General features: G+C 42.8%; 1 long non-coding RNA gene across 4 annotated transcripts; it reads left to right on the forward strand.

Annotated features, from left to right (window-relative positions):
* Positions 1 to 9365: 9365 nt before the first annotated feature.
* Positions 9366 to 10916, forward strand: LOC26527528. Of its 4 annotated transcripts, none has more exons than XR_006357580.1 (5): positions 9366 to 9502; positions 9699 to 9876; positions 9927 to 10035; positions 10093 to 10190; positions 10290 to 10916. It is a non-coding gene; the product is annotated as an uncharacterized LOC26527528 (long non-coding RNA). The 4 variants fall into 4 exon arrangements; XR_006357579.1 differs by having other exon boundaries at positions 9927 to 10031; XR_004364693.2 differs by having other exon boundaries at positions 9366 to 9607; positions 9927 to 10190.
* Positions 10917 to 21213: the final 10297 nt, after the last annotated feature.

Consider the following 21213-nt stretch of genomic DNA (forward strand, 5'->3'; position numbering starts at 1 on the left):
AAAATAAAAACGAAAATAGCTAGAAATATAACCAAATACGACGAAACGAGACTTTCGGGCTGAAAGGGGAGCCCGCTCCTATGCCTATCCCTCTGCCCCTGCCCCAGCCGTGCCTTGCTCCTGCTTCTGCTTTGGCTCCTCCTTCAGCTGTCAACATTTTGAGGCGTGGCACCATGATGACCAATTACTTGGAAAATGCAACAAAGTTGCAAAAACCAAATGAACAAGTTGCAAGCACAATTCTCCCCCTCTCCCTGTATCTCATCCTCACTCTGTCCCTCTCTTTCTCTCTTTCTTGTTGCCTGCGCCCACAAATGTCAGCTATTAAGTGACAAGAACAGGGGCAGGGGGTGGGGGCTCGGCCTGAGGCGTAGGATTGGCGCAAATTCAATTTCCGCAAACGCAAAAAGTCAGTGCACTGAGCGAAATTTCACTGCAATTGCTGTTGAGCTGAGAAGTTCTATATAAGCAGACTATATGGAATGGAACCCGTATCTAGAATGTGATTGTAGTTAACTTTTTTTCTACTAAACCTTTTCTAAGCACAACCCGCTATATCTTTTCGCGCAGTGTAATAACGAGCTGCCACTAAAATCCTGAAGACCCCAAAAGTCCAAAACGATTCACACATTGTCGCAGCAGCAGCTACTCTCTATGGCCCTTCCCATTCGCCACTCGCCCCCTTTGGCTCTACGCCTCTGCACAGCCCATTTTGGCTTTGGTGTTAATTGCTGTCACATGGCTGGCGAAAGAGTGGCAAAAGGATCCATGCGGGCTGCCTGTCTGTCTCTCTCACTCCCTCTCACTCCCTCTCACTCCCTCTCACTCTCTCTCACACCCTCTGCTCGTTTGATGATTCAATTGTGAGCAAGTGCAGCAGCCTCCTCGCTCTCTCCCGCTGCTTTCTCCTCTTCACATTTGACACTTGTCGCCGACTGCGATTTTGAGTGTCGAGGCATGCTGCTGGCCATGCCCACCGCCCATGTTCCACCTTCTTCCTCTTCTCTATCATAAGTGATTTTTACAAAGTGTTTTGCGTGAATTGTTGCGCTTTTCTTTCCAATTGCCACCTCACTCTGCTTCCCTCTCTCTCTCCCTCTCTCTCTCTCTCTCTCTCTCTATCTCTTATGGCTGTTGTATTTTGGTTGATTTTACAACGTGCGCCACGTGACATTCGCCAGACACTTAACGGACACTTGCCACATGCCACATGCCACATGCCCCTGCTGCTGCTCGGCTGCTGTCTGCTTCGACCTCGCCGCTAAGTAAACGCGCGTTACGCATACGCCCCGTGCCAACGAAGAAACTGCAGCTCCAAACCAGAATGGACCTTGTGATACCCTGTATACTACTTCTACCCTGTACGAACTACTCTGATACATTGATATATGTATTTGAGAGTGATGAGAGATGAGAGGGATATATCGATTCTATTAGCTGTCTCTCCCTCCTATCAATCAGTTTTCAGCTTTTCCCAACGATACAAAATCTCTTCTGAGCCAAGAGTGAGTGAAAGCTTCAATCAGAGCTAAGAAAGTTTTAAGGTAGGCGCATGCCTTTGTTTCAAGCACCCTCAATCACAGGGTATGCTCTAATAGCCTCATATTCATGCTCAAGGATCCATTTAAAACATTTAACCAATCGAGTCGTCAGTCAGAACTTTATCTCACCCCCCTCAAGCAGCGTCATTTACAGGGTATACGCCGGCACATGCTGATTGCCGAATGCAATGTGGGAATCCGTTAGCAAGAAGCAGCAGCTGCTGCCTGCCAGCGGACATCTTGCCACATGCGACGCGTTAACTTTGTTGTTGCAACATTTTGTGCCTTTGGCTGTGGCATTCAATGACTTGCCCCTTTATATGGATGCCTTTTGTTGTTGTTTGGGTGGCACAAACAATGTCGCCAGCCGCAAAGCCGTAAAGAATCCATAAAAAATAAATGCAACGTGGCGTATGAGCAACGGCAACAGGAGGCGGCAGCAGCAGCAGCAGCAGGAGGCGCTTTTGGCGCCAGCCTCGCAGTCGACGCCACGAGTAACGAGAGGACAATGTTAACGAGTTTCCAAATAAAGGAATAGCTCAAACTACCACTGCACGCATCGCACCCCTAACCGTAACCCCTGAGCCCCAGCAGACTTCCTCAAGAGTCCCTCAAGAATCCCTCAAAAGTGCGGCAAGGCAAACAAATAAGCGAATGCATCAGAAGAGCAAAAAGTGCAGCAGCAATGCTGGAGTAAGGCAGAGGAAGCGGTCGGGGGGAGGGAAGCGCAGGGGTAGAAAGTCAGGGCGAAGGTTAAGGCGCACAATGAATGCAGAACTGCATAACGAGAATAGGAGCCTAAGAGAAGAAGTTGAGATCATAGAATAATCATGCAAACTCTAGAAGCTGTTCAGAGGATTCCGAATTGGAGATGGAAGATGATAGATGAAAGAGGGATTTCGTAAGATTGACTCTTACTATGGTTGAGTAAATCGAAATGAAATTAGTTTTTACATCAATCAAATATCAAATTGTTGCAATCTGATAAGGCTGAACAGTTCGAGCAATCCAATAACCCTATTTGGCACATGCCTGCTATCAACTACAACTAAAGCCCCGATGACCTTTGATAAGAGAAGTTCAATGGTTCCTCGCAAAATGCCAATGCTAAATATTGGAACTTCCTGTTCAATAGTTTATCAGACGAAGATTAAAATGTGGATAACATGAAGCAAATGTCGCCGATCATAAATAATGTTATTACATACCCCATATATATACTCCATATATATACTCCATATATATCTAGTTAAGGCAACCGCAGAATATATTGCAAAGAACTATGAACCATTTACAACATGTGACGCTCGAATAGTATATGTATCTGTGAGTGTGTGTGTGTGTGTGTGTGTGAGTGTTCATTGATGTGCATGCACTCGTGACGCCTTAAAGCACTTGAGTTGTCTACACGCGCAGTAGCAAATGCAGCGCCCTCCCGCCCATCGCCCATCGGCCATCGGCCAAGCCAACATGATCTGCCCAAAGTAATACTCCGCTCCGCCCCGGTACAGTGCTCTCTGCTCCCTCTCCAGGCCAAAACACGCGCCTCTTTTTGTTTCACGAGCAGCGCGCAAAACTAATAAAGAAAAGAGGAAGAAAACACACACACACACACACACGCGAGCAAAAGAGCATATAAAAACAAAACTACGATAATGGCAAATGGCAGCTAGAGTGTGGAGCGAAGTGAGCAGAGATAGAGAGAGAGAGAGGGAGAGAGGGAGAGAGCGCGAGCACCCAGCGCTGTCCAGAGCGATTCCCATTTTCAACAACAATAAATTGTTGTTGGCTCCTGCAGTTGTTGCTGTAGTTTTTACGCGAGTTTTTTACTACAAAGTAAATGTCAAGTGCGAATCAGTAGGCGAGTGAATGACTGAGTGTGCGAGCATTACAGCCGACTCGCTTGCACGCGTGTGTAGTGTGTGGCCTTGGGAACGTTTGTTAACCTCATTTTGATAACCAAAACAACAACAGCAACAGCAACAGCAACAACAACAACAACAGCAGTAACAACAATCGTAGCTCGACACGCAGCCAACACGCCAGGGGCGTAGCATTCGGGGCGGGCGTTATGTAAAGGGTGCGGTCAGGGTTACGTGAAATGCAAAAAAAAAACGACTTCGTAATATTTTATAGTTTAGACCACATGTGGGACCCTCTCCAGCTACCAATAAGCGTGCCAGACACTTAACATTTCAGCAAAAAAACAAAAACAAAAACTTACAACTAAAATGCGCAAAAAATATATAGCATAATAAAGCGTCGAGTACCTAGAATACAAAACAATGATAAAACGTAAATTTAAATTAGAGAATATATGAATATGTGTGTGTGTATGTAATAGTGTAAGTATATAAAAGACATTGGAGCTAAAAGACAGAAAGGACAACAGATCTTTAAGCCACACATTATATATTAATTTTTATTAATTATATTATTTATTATTAATAAATTGTTACATGCGAAATTCAAATATTGTGTCAAATATCATGGCAGTATCCTCAGATCTCTTTTCCTATCTCAACTTCAGTTCAGGGTTTCTCTCTCAATTGTTTACTCTCAGATTCTTAGTCTCTAGAAACTTCTTCAGCCTACTCATGAAGGTTATTCGAGAGTAAGTAAGGGTGCGTTGGGTCTTTGGCTGGGTATGGAGTGGTGCTTGGCCATTTGCCTCGCAGCTTTCGTGGTTTACTTCACTTCGCAAATATTTATAATGTCGGCACATTGAAAGGAGCAGGAGGAGAGGGGGAGGGCTGAAGTGGCTGTTGCACATAGCTGACAATATCTGTGTCTGTGTGTGTGTTCAGGTAGTGCGAAGCCAGATAATCACGCGCTCACCTGTCATGAGAAAGCGTCTGTTATCACGAGTCGTGTCGCCCGTCCTATTATTGAAGGTGGGAGAGGTCAAACAAAATAAGCTCCATTTCACGCATGCTCCCCTCCCCTCGACTCCTCACCCTCCATTACGCGCTCATTATGCAATGTCGCCCGATAATGCCAATGGCAGCTAAAGAGCTCAAAAGATAAGCAAACGCATACATTACGTATACGTAATTTCTGGGTTGGTGCGCGAAGCACAGGCGTGGGAAAGGGAAAGCCCATAGCTGGCAGGCGGGTGGTGCAGTTGCTGTCAAATGCAATGACAATGAGATCAAATGCTGGGGAGAGAGAAAGAGACAGAGAGATAGAGAGAGAGAGAGAACTTTACCTGAGTCGAGTTGCCTTGTGATTGCTGACCTTTTTTTGCATGGAATGTCTCGTTCCACTATCTTGGCTTCTCCTTTCCTTCTTTGTATTTCTGTATTCTCCTCCTCTACTCTTTGCTATCTCGTTTTCCTCTCTCTCACTTTCCCTCAGTTTATCTCTCTCTCTCTGTCTGTCATGCATCTCTCTCTACCTTCCCAAATCACGCTTTGTCTAACCTTATGTTCCTCTCGGACACTATCAATGCCTCACTCTGCTTTCTTTTTCTATCTCTCTCTTTTTCTTTCTCACTATCTCAGTATCTCCTGGTTCAACATCCTACCCCTCCCCCACCTCATCTCTTTCTGCCTGCCACGCCAGTGCTAATAGCTATTTCCCTTGTTATTCTCACACGTGGTAAGTGTGCATACATTTTTGGGCATTTCCGCTTCCTTTTGTTACCTCACAAACAGCTCCAGCTCCAGCTCCATGTGCCCAACCAATCACAGGGTAGATCGAGCAACGCCAAAGTTCATTGCCTCACTATTTTTGGCGCCAAATTTTGCTTGGCGACTCATCGCCAAGCGCTCGCATTGTTGTAGCTTTATTTATTGTTGCTGTTGCTGTAGTTGTTGCTGCTGTTGTTGCTGTTGTTTCTGTTGTTGTTGCCGGCTCGTGTTTTGATTTTTTTCCTTTCGCTAGCTACTCACTCTTATTATTATTGTTGTTGCTGTTGAGTTGAGTTTATTGACTTGGGCGCCGAAAAGCGACTCAGTTCGCAGAATGAGAGCAGAGCCAGCAGCAGCAGCAGCGGCAGTGGCAGCGGCAGCAGCGGGTGGTGTTGCCAGTGGGGCCCGAATGGCTGGCCGAGGAGGTGGAGAAGACCTGGCCCCTTTTAATGGGGTAAGCGAACGCTTATGGAATTTGCCACCTTCGCGGCGGTACGGCAGCACGGCAGCACGGCAGCTCTGTCGACGATCGGCGCTCGCTTTTTGACCGCACATGAACCGCGGCGCATGAATTGGGGAATGTGCTGTGTAACTGCGTGCTAACGCCGCCCCAGCTGCCGTCGCCACTCCGCCTCCTCCAGTGCCCAGTTCCAAAAGAGAATAACAACAACAGCTGGAGGAGGCCCGAATGTGAAGCCAAAACAAAACGGGCGCAAATAAAAACAGAATATGGGGAAATACGTGCGAAAAAAAGCGAAAATTTTTGGTTGGCGGTGTTTTTGGCTCGAGAACCAAAACAGCAACAACAGCAGCAACAACAACAATAACAAAAAGTGCGCGTTCCCAGCGCCAAGTGCCGGGTTAATGACATCAACAACAACAACAACAACAACAACAACAACAACAACTATAAACAACGAACTGAAGTCACAGCAACAACAACAATAACTGCCCATAAAAATGAAGCAACAACAAAGCAAATTACAACAACACCAACCTATCCAAGCAGCAACAACAACCACCACCAAAAAGGCAAAGTGAAACAAAAAGTGTATTTAATATCGTTGTTGTTGTCTTCGTTGTTGTCGTCGTTGTCTTCAGCAAAAGTTTCTAGCCCACGCTCCAGGCCCCCCAACAACCCTGATCAACACTCCAGCTATCCCCCTACCTCTCTCACTGTGCTGTAGCGTTTTGCTGTCTCGCTTCCATAGTAGAACCTAAAGAAGAACCTGTTCGACAAGTCCAATGTCTCACCCGCCTCCCTAACCTAAAGTAGCGCCAATAAAATTCTGGAATGGTTCTCTATATAATACTCTACCCCTATATCTGTATCTGTATCTGTATCTGTATCTGTATCTGTATCTGTATCTGTATCTGTATCTGTATCTGTATCTGTATCTGTATCTGTATCTGTATCTGTATCTGTATCTGTATCTGTATCTGTATTTGTATCTGTATCTGTATCTGTATCTGTATCTGTATCTGTATCTGTATCTGTATCTGTATCTGTATCTGTATCTGTATCTGTATCTGTATCTGTATCTGTATCTGTATCTGTATCTGTATCTGTATCTGTATCTGTATCTGTATCTGTATCTGTATCTGTATCTGTATCTGTATCTGTATCTGTATCTGTATCTGTATCTGTATCTGTATCTGTATCTGTATCTGAATCTATATCTGTATCTGTATCTGTATCTGTATCTGTATCTGTATCTGTATCTGTATCTGTATCTGTATCTGTATCTGTATCTGTATCTGTATCTGTATCTGTATCTGTATCTGTATCTGTATCTGTATCTGTATCTGTATCTGTATCTGTATCTGTATCTGTATCTGTATCTGTATCTGTATCTGTATCTGTATCTGTATCTGTATCTGTATCTGTATCTGTATCTGTATCTGTATCTGTATCTGTATCTGTATCTGTATCTGTATCTGTATCTGTATCTGTATCTGTATCTGTATCTGTATCTGTATCTGTATCTGTATCTGTATCTGTATCTGTATCTGTATCTGTATCTGTATCTGTATCTGTATCTGTATCTGTATCTGTATCTGTATCTGTATCTGTATCTGTATCTGTATCTGTATCTGTATCTGTATCTGTATCTGTATCTGTATCTGTATCTGTATCTGTATCTGTATCTGTATCTGTATCTGTATCTGTATCTGTATCTGTATCTGTATCTGTATCTGTATCTGTATCTGTATCTGTATCTGTATCTGTATCTGTATCTGTATCTGTATCTGTATCTGTATCTGTATATGTATATGTATAATATTAATATCGATTCACTACGAATATACCCCGTTTGTTATACGTTTGCCTTTTTCGGGCTATGGCATTGTTCGCTCAATATGTAGTTGTTGTTCTTCAAGATTATCTATTTTGGCTAGTTCCCGGTCTATGTGGCCTGTTTCCATTTTAACTGGGCTATTGCGACTTAAACTGAAGTATCAAAACATATAGCAAGAGAGACAGAGAGAGGTAGATAGAGCGTGTGTTGGTTGAAGAAGTCGTGGAGTGAACTACGGCAGCGACGACGCTTCAGGTTTTATTGAACTTTGCCAAGTTCTGAGCTCGCCTCGTCCGCCCTCTCTCAGTCCCGCTCTCTGAATACCGCACACCCCCTGCTCAACCAATACGTCAATTCGTGTCTTTTTTTGTTGCTGATTTTGCGAAATTTATTTAAATTGTATTTTGGATTTTTTGTTGTTGTGTTTTCGGTTTTCGTGTTTTTGTAATGAAAAGCGCCAAAAAGCTAATGATGAAATATTTGCCAGGCTTTGCACTGCGCAGTTTCGGTTCGGTTTTTTGTTTCTGTTTTGTTCTCCGCTGTTTCTCTTGGCCGTTTGTCTGGGGCCAATAATCTTACACGAGCTGGGCTCAAAACTACTAACTATCTCTCTCTCTCTCTCTCTCTCTCTCTCTCTCTCGCTTTCAGTTTTCCTCTTCGAATCCCTGCCGCATTCTTTAGCCGATCTGTGGAACGTGCCAGAAATTGAAATATCGCTAGTTCTTCTTTCTAGGTGTCATATTGTTAGATATATTGCGCGATCTGCAGATGTACCAGGGCGCACGTTGTGTATGCGTAATATTCACGTAAATGTATACACACAAACATATATATCTCTTGCGAGCGGGATTCAAGCTCTAAGGGTTATTGACTTTGAGCCGAGACTTTGCTTCCAAGAATTGCGTCCACATCGAACATGAGCTCATTTATGAGTCAGCTGGAATATGGGAATGCTGAAAGTCAAACGCCCAGTTATCGCGCCTGAATTGGGCAAGATATATACACATATATGTAATTATAATAGTTTGCAATAAATGTAGTTTACTTGGTGGGTGTAATAGGATGAGGTAAAGTATATTAAGTGAATTGTGAATCACGCAGTTCAGTATCGGAGTATCTCAATATTATAGTATCTCAGTATTGTGGTATCTCAGTATCTAGTATCTTAGTATTTTAGTTTCTTAGTATCTTGGATGTCAATTGGAAATGTTGGCAAAAGGTTAACTCTATTTGTGGCATTGCGTTTGCGTTTATCGCAATTGACTCAGCTCGTTAAAAATAGATGAAGGCATCAACAACAATTCGAAGCTTGTACTTCCCACTGATGAGGGGGTGATAGCGGCTAATGGGCGTGACAGTATCTGGAGTTCCCATGAGCACTGGCGAAAATAAAAACAAATCAAGTCGCAAAAATCAGTTAGCAAAGTCATACACAAACGGATATTGCTGTTTGTTGTTTACGACTTAACGTGTCATTAACGCGGCCGAGAGCTGTTCGAAATTCGTGGAAAACTACGAAAATGAAATCGTAACTCGAAATCTGATGAGTTGACTGATTTCGTCGAATGGTGGAAGCAAAGCGCGTGCCGCATTTCGACTCGGACTCGGCTAATTCACACGCGGACACTAATCAAATTGTTTGCCCAATAGTTTTTACACACGTAATTAACGCGATCGCTGCAGAAACAACAAGTGAGTGGGCCTTAGCTGGGAAGGGGCACTATGTGATACTCTGTAAACAGCTGGGAACTGTAATTGGTTAAGTCGCACCATATGTCCTCCGCTTCTAATGTAAGCGCTACATAGGCTGTATATGAAGCGATCGATATTTATCGATTGTGTGTACGATGTTCAATTGCTAGCCCAATTATATTTATTATCCATGAGATTTCTGTCTGTGCTTTATAAATTTGTTTAACTTATCAAAATTTGTGTTTTAGAATTTTAACAGAACCAAAATTATGGGCTCGCCGCTTTTTTTTTATAACTTTTATCACGTTACTATGTCTATTTTCATTGATGAATAGGGGTAAGCCATATCGATTGCAATAGTAGATGTGTTAGGATTGCCTGACTAATTGATACCCTGAGTCCCGTCCGAAAAGAAATTTGTCTTCGCAGGAATCAACTCAAAGTCTGTCAATCACATCACGAAATCATAAAATAAAACAAGTATTTCGATTGATCTTAGATCATTGAGTATAACCAATGTTTATTCCTTAAAGCTGAAGCTAATCAATTTAAAATTGTGGGAGGTTTCGAAGTCAATACCTCGGATGCTCCATATATGGCATCATTGCGTTATGTACACGAAGAGGCTGATGCACTGGGCAGTGGACATTTTTGTGGTGGGACTATTATTAAAGATCGTGTAATTATTACAGCAGCTCATTGCATATTTAGGTGGGTACGCCTAAATGAATATGCCTGTTTATTAACTTAATTTGCTGCAGAAAGAACCAAACTGATGTATCGGTTGTAGTGGGATCCAAGTATCTTTTCCACAGTTGGCCGACAACGAAGAAGCTGAAAGTCTCATATTGGACCTATCCTGTAAAGTATGTAAGGCAAAAAGTACAACCTACGATATTGGAGTGATAGTCACAATTGAAAATATAGAACCCGTTAATGGGGCGATCGCATTTCTGCCCCTTAACACGGTGGAAATAAGCCCTGGTACTAAATGTCTATTGTCTGGATGGGGTCGAGTTGAGCACGTAAACAAATCTATTTTATTATTCACTTTATTCGAACTTGGACATTGTTGCACTCGTGTATCGATAACTAGACTAATCGATTGCTTTTTCCCATCATAGGATGAATTCAATACTTCAAACAGTCTGCAGGCAACGTGGCAAAGGCTTCTAGACAAAAAGGCATGTTTTAAGGTAATTCGTCTGTATAACATATTATGCTCCGACTCAGGGGGTTCGACTGGAGCCGGTCTTGGTGATACAGGTGGTCCGTTGCGATGCAACGATAAACTTGCGGGTGTTATCTTCGCCACAAACTTCAAAGGTAGCGTCTTATATGTAGATGTCCGGACATTTGCCGATTGGATAGAAGAACAGATTAGGAATAATGGAATAATGCCACTTGGCTCGTTTTGCATTGAGAAGCACGTTGTTTTGGCCATCAGCATTTGTGTGGCCACCATTTGCAAGCCGGGCATTCTAGACTTTTCGTCGTACTCAAACTAAGCCGAGTTATTTCCGATGAGTCCGTAGGTTTTTATTATTTTATTATTTTATTTCATTAAAGATTCCAAATTTCCTCTGATATTGATGATGATGTTATTGTATTTACATCTCAGCCATACAATATCCATTTTATGATCTCTAAATATCTGTAAAAATATGTACTCTTTCAAATTCAATAACACTTTCAAAATCATAAATGAAATGAATAAACGGATATGATTTTATGTCCGTATGTCGACCTCAGAGCTTATTTGTGTTATTATGTGTAACAAAATGAAATACCAAATTTGTGGAGAGTTCAGGGTATTTGCTAGTTGAGCACTCTCGACTGTTACCGCCTGTTGTGATGCTTTGCAGTTTTTACTTTGTTTTTGGGGAATTTTTTATTCGATATGATATTTCTCATATACCCTGTCAGCCATTGCGAACATATGCGACAGGGGCATATTAGCAGTGAGTAAGTATATGCAAAATTCAGCTAGTTGATATTCATCAGCCATATATGTGAGTGTATTATTGTGGGCGTCAAATCGTTTCTTTATAAGTGAAATGAAAATCGTACTACGACTCAGCTGACTTAAGTCACTCGATCATTATTGATATGGTTCGATATCGATGGGGTGGCTAGCATTAGATAAGGATCGGTAGACGTCGTTGCCAATTACATGGTATGTGCTCATCGGGCAAGTTCATCGTTCAAGTGTGGTTGTTGCTTCTGCGAATTGCGATACGATGAGTTTATTTGTTTTTGTCGCGCAACGCGCAATAAATAAGTAAATTTACATTCAACGCAAATACAATAACAAATGCATAAATAAAAGCAATTCCAAAAATTCGCACACGACCTCAATGAGTCACAATGAGTGGTAAAAAACAGGAGACAGAGATAGAAACAGACGGGGAGGGAAGGAGAGAATAACCAGAGGCAGAAAATGCCACAACAAACACCTCAACTTGCTGCTGCTGCTGCTGCTGCTGTCATCGGAAGCCCCAAGCTCCCCCCCTTGCTGCACTGAGGATCCCCTCAGCTGTAATGCGCGACCAAAAATAAAATTTGTAAGAGAAACCAAATTAAAAGCAGCGCAAAAAGTATTTAGGTATATAAATATGTATGTGTGTGTGTGTGTGTGTGTGTGTGTGTACATATATAAACGATTCTGTTTGTAAACAATTTGAGAGTCTCAAAAACAAGTTGGATGCATTTGGCCCTCGAGCATTGCGCTCCCGTAAATAATTACCAAGCCCGATATACATATATTGACAATGATAAATATATACACATGCGATCAATGGGCTATAGATAGATATGAAAATATTGCCAATTTGTTATGGGTTCAATAAACCGTATTATTGCTCTTATCAGGCCAATTAATCAAATGAGCGAGCTGCGAACTTTGACCACACATCAGACCAAATTCTCAACATCTGGGCATGGTCGTAAAGATCTCTAGAGCCAAAATATCGCCTATTTATAGATCGCGCTTTTATATGCACCATAAACCGAACATTAAGCTATAATTATAGCGATTAGCTATTTTCGTCGATTTCCTAAATGTGAAATGATATATGAATATTTTCGAACTGGCATTGTTCTATTTATAGCCAATTATTTAGATCCATTAGTCATTGGTGTTTGAATTATTATAGAATTTGTCATGGGTGTGTCTCCTCTCTTATAAATATTATATATTCTCTATTGACGAGGTCTGTGAGGTCTGATGTGATCGCACAAAGTCTGGGGAATAAGGGGGAAACTTTATAGAGATTCCTAGATATATTGTTTGTACAACTTCAAATACCCTGCACACACTTCAGGAGTCTGTCCTGGTCTTCCGACAGAAGGTCTAGTAAGACCCTTGCTGAAATCTTCGAGTCTATTCATTAGCAGCTCAAGGCGAATCGTTCGCCGATTCTGAGGTTCATGCCCGCTCCTTACATAATTGCAGCTGCATAGCACTGTGCTCAGGTAGACAGATGTGCGCCTTTTAGCGACCACCACAGGCGCAGCAAGGACAATAACAACAAAAAGAAGAACATGAAGATGAAGAGCGAAAAGTTGCGGCAGGTGCGCGAAATTTGGTTGTTTGTCGAGTTGGGAATTGAAGACAAATCGAAACGAGATAAACTCCAAACAGGCAAATGGTTAGCTTGCACCCTGTAAGTGCAGAGAGTATTGGGGGCTTTGATTGATCGAATATATGAATGTATATAATGTATATGGGTATGAATGTTGGACAGATACAGGGTATCATTATAGTTGGTCCTAGTCTTGACACATTCTCTTCACACACATATACAGGATAACATTCTAGCCTAGATACAGAGTATCACTGTAGTCAGTCATCAGTGTTTGATTCGTGCTGGGGCTTGTCAGCGCAAATAAAGTGGAAGTAAGTGGAAGTAAATATTGGCCAGGTCGCAGCCATGTAATTTGACAGTTGCCTGCTGCCTAAAAGGGATGCAATGAACCCCAGGGCCGATGAGCGAGAGAGGCGAGGCGAGGCGAGAAGAAAGGGAGAGAGAGGGAGAGAGAGAGAGAGGAGCCCTTCAGTACGTGTCCAGCTGTTGCCTGTAAATGCAACACGTGGCAGGTGTGGCAGTCACTACCTTGACGTCGTGCAGCTGCTGCTTTTGTTCTGTTGTTGTTGCTGTTGTTGCAGCTGCTGCCAGACGCTGACAGGCAACAGCAGCAACAGCAACAACAACAGCAAGAGCAGCAGCAAACGTAAACGCATTTGGCAATTATATTAAGAAGAGCTGAGGACCAAAGGGCCACAAGGATAAAGTCAAAGCTGTGCCATGGTCGAGTCGAGACTCAAGCGCCGCCGCGTGTTGCACCTGTCCTTTTGTTGTTGCTGCCGTTGCTGCTGCTGCTGCTGCTGTCGCGTGTTATTGTTGCTGGTAGTTGTGATTGCGACTGTTGCTGCTTAAAAGGAAAACTCTGCTCATTTCTGGTAGGCCCAGCCAATTAGCTGCGCTTCGTTATAACTCATTTGCGGCAATAAATGTCGCTGGCTGCAACAAGCCAACAATCCAACAATCCAACAATCCAACAGGCAGCCAGCCAACCAAGCAACAAGCAACACTCAACAATAAACGTGGAGCAAGAGCTAAAGGGCGGCTGAGCGGGGGGATTGATTGCACTTTGGCGTGTTGCTCAAGTTGTGCTTAAGCTGTTGTTGTTGTTGTTGTTGTTGCTATTGACGTTGCCGTTGCCGTTGCTGCCATTTGTGATTTGGCTTTTCTTTACCTGGAATGTTGCACACCGAGCGCACGCCAGCAATAATATTGCCCAAACAATGACAGTGGCATTAGAGGCTTCCGCATTCCAATTTAATAAGTCACTCGAGTCGAGTCGACCCGATCACAATATAATAACAACAATTGCCTCAGTCGTAACTCATGCAAAACAGTTTGAATCACAAAATAATTATGCTGTCGATTGTTTTCCTACATGAAGGAAAAATACCGAAGAGAGGCAAATGGGTGGAGACAGACATTCAAGATTAGTAGTTAACTAGAAGTAGTAGGCTATATAATAGATATTTTCAGAAAAAAATCAAGTAGATATATCATATATAACGAGCTAGGTCCTCCTATAATTGTTCAATTTTTATATTAAACAATATTTATATACTATGGGTATTTCTTGAGCTACCTCGAGCCGAGTTCCATTTGAGAGCACACACAGCTTGAATTCCTTCCGCTGAATCAGTTCGACACACAAATACGCAACGATCTATGAATAACAATTATAATAAATGTGTTTTCGTGGATACAATAATATAATGATGTCATATGGCATATTTCAAGCATTTCATTCATATGGATCGTTGGTCTAGTCTAGTACAGAGAGGCCTTCAATTGCATTATTGACTAATTCGCTTCCTGGCCAACAGCCCAAAAAGTGACTCAACCTCAAATTGTGAATGTGAAATTCAATGAATGTATTTTTATTCACAATGCTGTCCAACTACGGCTGCAAAAACGAAAACAAAAACAGAAAAAGCAAACCATCCATCAATTTGAGCGCTCGCAAAATGCAAAACAAAAAACAAATTGCAAAAAAGTTCGCAACAAACGTCACGAAAACCTTAAAAAAGTGGTAAATTAAAATAATAGTAATTAGTGACTGACTAGGGAATACCCTGAGAATGAAATACATATCTCAAGGAAATTCATTCGAATGAGATTCAAATGGAACAGCTAAACCATATTGATAGTCTAGGGTATATAAAGTCTGTCTTAGTAGTAGAGTTCTTTTATATTATATAGAACAGACAGATAGATGGCTAGACAGACGGGCAGAGACACAATTTGATGGACAAGGGTGAGATATAGAGGAGCTACGGTACGGAGAAGCTGGCGGACAGATGAAGGGACGGACAAAGAAAGCAATAGTGAGAATCTCAATAATAATACTGTATCTATCATACCCACTCTCCACTTTCCAATCAGTACAGGGCATGAAAATGGGCTAATATTAGTAAGCTTTCGTCATTAAGTTTCGAGCATGTGACTAAAAGAATTTTGCACAATGCTAAGAACACCAAGAGCTAAATTTGGCAATGCCTAGAAAAAATGTATAATATGATAATCTTAATAATTCAATATGAGATGGCTGAAAACGTATTCAGTACCAGGTATAATATACAGTCATAAGCAAAGATCGAGAGTGATATGGTTGGGCTGTTCGGAAAGCTATTTCCGGTTGTAGAAAAGTAAAAGTTGCAAATCATAGGGCAGAGACTCGACTCTCGATGGAGGGGACCTTTGAAAACAAGTGCGAAAATGAATGAATTATGAGTCTTGTACAGCTAGTTCTAATGCCCCGTCTCTGCGCTGCCCCTTCCGCGCCCCTTCTTCTGTTCTTTCCACTCTCGTCTGCTTTTTGGGGTGCTGTTGCGAAATCGTATGAATATTTTGCTCACGCGCTGCCAACAATCACTCATTTTGTTGAGGCGACAACGGCCCATGTCCCCTGGCAGCCCCCACTCAGCAGAGCAAAGAAGTCACGTTTGTTAACGCCCCCGCCCCCGCCCCCGCCCCCCGCCCGCGACTCCGCCCCCAACCCCAGCACGCATCCACCTCCCACACTACGCATCACAAAGCCTCGCATACAAAGTCAATTAGTTGTGATGCCCCGACGAAGGCTTCTCTTGTTCTTGTTAACGTCTTTGCTGTGGCTGTGGCTGTGGCTCTGGCTGTTGCTGTTGCTGTTGTTGTTGCTGTTGCTGCTGTTGAGATTTAGGCCAACAATGACGCACAGCCGAGAACAGCATTGGTCCATTTTTTATGATGTTGCCACCAGTGCCACGTTACCCCTCCACGCGCCCAGCCACTTGCCCCGCCCCTAGTCTAACCACGCACTCAGACACTGTCGCGAATACAATTTTCTTTTCCTTTTTGTCTCGTTTCTTCTTCTTTTTCTGTTTTTTTTTTTTTGTGGTTACAAAACGAACGTCAAACGTCAAGTCTCAGACGCATTATGCCTAAGTGTTTTTGATGGGGTATACGGAGAGAGTTAGACGCTTCGAGCATACCTGTGGATTAACTATATAATGTTGGTATATTATTTGGACAGAAATGAATACAATGTGATATATAACAAACACGGAAAAGTATCCAAAATAAATACCAATAAATACTAAATGACATAATATTTATATCAATATATGTATACTTAAACAGAAATTAAGTAAGAACTACATAGATAAACATCTAGAAACTATATAACAGAGACTACGTTAAGGTAAGGGTAAGTGCAATGGTGTCCCAGTTGTGTCCCAGCTTCCTCTTTTCGTTTTCCGTTTCTGTTGCAGGCGCTCTAAAGACGTCAAAATATTTTTAGCTGGCGCCGGATATGCGAAAGCCTTTTGAATGATTTCTTTTTTCATTCCGTCCATTTTTTATATTTATTTGTTCTTTTTATTTCATTTTGTATTTTTGCTGTAGCCTGTTTTGGCCTTCTCGTGGACAAGAACATGACGAGAGCATTGCATAAGGCGGCGGGCCCAGGGGGGTCTACGATTGGTTTGTGTACCTCGTATTTTTAGCTAATCACGCGGATAAAGCCTCACACAAACTTTCTTGCGTATTTATGAGCCAAAATATTAAGAGCATATAAATAACATTTAGGAAATCTAAAAAAAGAAAGGCTAGACTAGCAGATGCCCTATAAATGGGAAACAAATTAAAACAGAAATGAGATCGGATTTCGGAAAAAGCTGAAACTTTTAGTTGCACAAACATATTCGAACGTATACACTCTGAATGCCTTAATAGCTGCAGGGTATTATAGTCGTAAAAATAATTTTACGTTTGGGAAAAGTATTTTTTGAAATATATTCTTAAATTTAATGTGCGGCAAAGTAAACAAGCGATACTTATGTACTAACCCAATTGGTTTATAATCCAAGCAACACTCGTAAAACTTGATGTGTGTGTGTGCGAGCGCATGTGCGCGTGTGTGTGTGAATATGTGTATGGATTAAGTGAATGAGTAGTATTATTAGAATGCTCATTAGGAATGCTTGGGCTTAGCTGGGATTTGCGCAGGAATGTATTTAAAATAAATAGATCAAAAAACGTATTTCAAAATAAAACGAAAATTTCATGGGAGAAAGTTTGGGAAACTATCGAGAGAGAGAGAGAGAGAGAGGGAGAGTGGAGGGGAGAGCATTTTCGATAAGCTTCTCTTTAAATGAAGATTTCTTGCTGCAAATATCCATTACGAGCTGCTGCCGCTCATCCTTTGTGGAACGTGAGTGGATAACCCAATGACAGCTGGCAGCAATGCTGGTCAGCTCCAAGAAGGTGTGTGTGGGGCGGGGCAGATTTGCTGCAATTGAAGCTTGCGGCTGGTCGATGACAACTCCATTTGGGGGCTGCGGATGGAGGTCCGTGTTGGCCATAAGTCACCCTTCAGTGGTAGCTGGAGCTAGACAGGGAGCCAGAAATGAAAGTTGGGCAGAGTTAAGCGTTGACAGCTCGCACAAACAGGAAGAGGAGGCATGCGACATGCGGCATGCGGCATGCGGCATACGGCATAGGGCATGCGGCATGTGGCATGTAGCTAAGCTGGGAACGTGCGTTGCGTTAAGTGAAAATACAAGAAAATTGAGGCACGCGACGAATTACAGCTGAAAATGTGAATGGGAACTTTGGAGCTGGGAATTAGGCGCCTCACTGAGTGGCCACTGGGTATGTGACCTGATGACATATGAGTGTGTGTGCGCGAGTGTGTGTATTTGTCAAATGTGAGCAACTGTACGCTGACAAGATTTATGTGGCAGCGGCAGCTGCAGCTGGCGACAGGAAGGAGCAGCAGGAGGAGGAGCCAGGCAGGGCTGGAGCTAGGCTAACACCAAGGACGGGCTATGACAATGGCAAATAAAAGATTTTTATTATCACATTATGCGGCAGCAGATTTCGCCCTTAGCCCAGACTAGTTTACGTATTCTCTCCCTTTGCCACGCCCACTGCTGGTGCGCCTTATTTTAGATTGGGGCCAAGTTGTTAAGTTGCTTTGGCTGGCCCAAAAAAGCAAATGGCGGGGCAGGTTGGCCAAATTCAATTTGCCAAATGAAATTTCTAGATACAGGTCCAAAAGCGTCGAAAGACCGAGCATTAAAGGCAGTTCTGGCTGTGCATGCACCGACTATATAGACACCCCATAAGAGATGAGAGCAGAGTATCTCTTGAAAATATTATACTCAGCCACATGCTCAGCACCTCAACAAGGTGTAAGAGAGCATTGGCAGTGACGTCAGCGGCCAAGTTAAGCTAACTCACACGCTTTCTCAATTTACAGGGTATATATATTCCTATACAAGAGTATTAACAGCGACGTCAGCAATGCAGACAGCGTCGTGTGTTCTTCTTGGCTGCGTCGTCCAACGTCTGCCGTCTATTTTGGTCGCCTGACTCGACGGGAATTACTAATTTGGATGTTATGCTCCCGGATTTGTTGCTGCATTACATGCTAATTATACAAAAATAGAACACGTGAGCCCGTCGTCAGGCCATCTTCGCGATGGGGAGGTGCTAAGGAGGTGGAGGGCGTCACTGGGACTCTCGCCCTTCTCCGAGGGGGTGTCAACTGTTGCATGTCGTCGCCTGCTTAGAATTGGGGAGCTGAAAAAGTTTTGCGCGCCTCGTGTCGCATCAGTCAACCACGCAGCTTCAAGATTGATGCGACGCCACCTGAAGACAACTCACGAGGAGCAGGGCGGCGTGCAAGAGAGCGGCAGTGGGTGCCCCAACTCACAGACAGGAAGAGAGCAACAGCTGCCGGAACGAAACTATTTGGGTCAAACTTGGAAGCAGGGAGATGCACAACTGAAATGTCCAACCGAGCGCGGTGTGAATCGCCATGGAGCATAGCTAATGCCCCAGACTGAGCGGGACACAGCAAGAGCGAGATAAAGAGAGACAGAGAGAAAGAGAGAGAGAAAGAGAGAGAGAGAGAGAGCTGTCAGAGAAATTAATAAAATTTTGCGAGCAATTGCAAAAAATTAGCCATGGCCGATGATTGTTGATGTTGCAATCATTAATAATGTAGCCCCGAGGGGTGGGGACTAGCTGCACGGGGGTAGCGACGGGCTGTGGGGCGTTGTCGACATGATTAATGTTTGGTTTGTGTGCGTGGCATATCTATAAGGCAAGGTAATCACGAGCAATGCGCGCGTCTGTTATTGTTGTGGGTTGAGAGACTCTAATTGCAAGTCGAACCGTACACAAATTATTTATGTATGCTTGGCTGATTGATAAAGATTGATTATCGATTGACATTGATCGCAGTCGCAGCCGAAACTATTCTTGCTTGGAGTCAAGAAGTTGAGGTCACAACTAAAGTGTGTGAAAATCTTAATTGTCATCGAGTAAAATGTTAACAAAACTCTATTCTATACTGATTGATAATGATTGCTTATGGATTGACATTGATGGCAAAGCTAAGATTTACGGGTCGAAAGCTTAGACTCTATTGTTAGCTACATCGTTGGGTTATAGATATATTGCAATCAGCTAAATGTTGAAAATTTCAATTGATTGATAGTGATTTATCTCGGAAACTGTAGTTTTTGCTGTTTTGCTTCTTGATTCGAAGGTAAACTTTAATGAAGACCGACAACGTCTTGAGAAGCATGCAAACTAAATTGTGAACCAACTTTATGATTGAAATATTACTTTGCATTTTGGATAACTGACAGGAAACTTAAATAAACTCAATTCCATGATTGAAAGTGATTGATTGACATTGCAGCTAGTAGAACAATCTTGAAATGAAACTAAATTCCCTGGTAGTGATTGACTCATATTCAATTAGGTTTCCGCTAGGTAAAACAATTACAATTTCGAGCAAAACAATTCTTAATTATAGAGGATTATTTCATCTCTTTTGATTGAACCAAAATGTGTTAATTAATTATGTGGCAAAGCATTTGAACCAAAATAGCAATGAATATTTTCGATTGCTGTCAAAATTGGAATTTATGAAAAATAAATGAGTTTTAACAATTCATATTAGGAGCATGTTTTAACTGTGCCAGCCCCTATATAGTCAGTAAAGACATCTGTATATATATATTTTAGTCAATTATGATTTCAACTTGAAGCCAAATGCATTTTCGTTCGTCAAATTGCATTTGTTGCATTTAAGAAGCTTTATATAAATTATTTTTTAGGCATTTTTGCTGTGGTAACTGTATAAGCCACCCGCCAATTCGCCGGTCCGCCGGTCCGCCGGTCCAACCGTCCACCTGTCAGCTGACAATCAAAAATGTCAGACGGGCAACCAGCTACAGGCCGAGCTGAGCTGCGAGTGGAGTGGATTGCATTGCAGCTGAAACTTAATCTAAAACTCAAACTTAGCAGACGTTGAGAGGCGACAGAGTGGGGCCAGAGTGGGGCATAAGTGGGGTCTAAGTGGTGCAGAGAGGGGAGTCGTCGCTGCTGCTGTGTAATCCGTCATTTGTTCGCATTCCATTCAAGGCTGCCTGGCCAGATCCGCCTCAGTGGGTCTCAGTCAGTCAAGCCACTGTGGCAGTCTGTCTCGCTCTAAACACGATCTCTCTAGCCCCCTCTCTCTCTCACTCTCTGTTGCACCTGGACGGCTGGCTGGCTGGCTGGTTGGCTTAGCGGCCATTTGGCAAATTGCAACTTTTCGATAAATTCGAATCATTTGTCATTGACACAAATAGCTTTCAAATTGCATACACAGCTAGGCACGAGACAGTCAGGGTGTGCGAGTGTGTGTGTGTGTGTGTGTGTGTGTGCATGTGTGTATATGTGCCGGGGAGCAAGTTGTGCAGCAACTGCTGCAATCGACGTTCTCAACGGAAATTCCCAAATACAGCCAAACAGACGAACAAACACAAAACAGAGCTCAGATACACAGCCAGAGATCTGAGCCCAGCTCTCGCTCGCTGCTTTAAATGCTCTATCTGATGTAGGATATACTCAATGCGGATACGAAGGAAGGTCTCTGCAAGGTGCAGAAACTAAATCAATTAATAACAGAATTACAAATTACAACTGA

This window comes from Drosophila mojavensis, unplaced genomic scaffold (genome assembly GCF_018153725.1).
Source record: "Drosophila mojavensis isolate 15081-1352.22 unplaced genomic scaffold, ASM1815372v1 contig_74, whole genome shotgun sequence".
Lineage (NCBI taxonomy): Eukaryota > Metazoa > Arthropoda > Insecta > Diptera > Drosophilidae > Drosophila > Drosophila mojavensis.